Below are 384 nucleotides of genomic sequence, written 5' to 3' on the forward strand. Positions count from 1 at the left end.
CTTTCCCTTAGCCATGTCCATGAGCCCCATCTGTAACAACACTCCAGAGTCTTTCCATACAAAACAAGGAACGTTTGCAGGGAATCTTGCGTGCCTTACGCAACTCTGTGTGGTTGTAAGTCTTGTGACTATGAGCTACTTTGGCCAGGAGCCACCCATCTCTTACTAATCACAAGCAGCACAAATCTGAGCAGCCTCCTCCATCTCCCGCTATGCTGCTCTCTCTTTTTATGCTGCATGTGACACGACATGCAGCTCTACCAAAGGTTGAGCAGTGGAGGAGACTTGATTAATTGTGAGAGGGAAGGCAGTAAACTGATTTGACATCACTCTGCATCAGAAGGGTGTGGAAGCAGATAAAGGGATTTTGTTTTTCTCCTCTGA

The sequence above is a fragment of the Buceros rhinoceros genome, unplaced genomic scaffold (genome assembly GCF_000710305.1).
Source record: "Buceros rhinoceros silvestris isolate BGI_N320 unplaced genomic scaffold, ASM71030v1 scaffold9871, whole genome shotgun sequence".
Classification (NCBI taxonomy): domain Eukaryota; kingdom Metazoa; phylum Chordata; class Aves; order Bucerotiformes; family Bucerotidae; genus Buceros; species Buceros rhinoceros.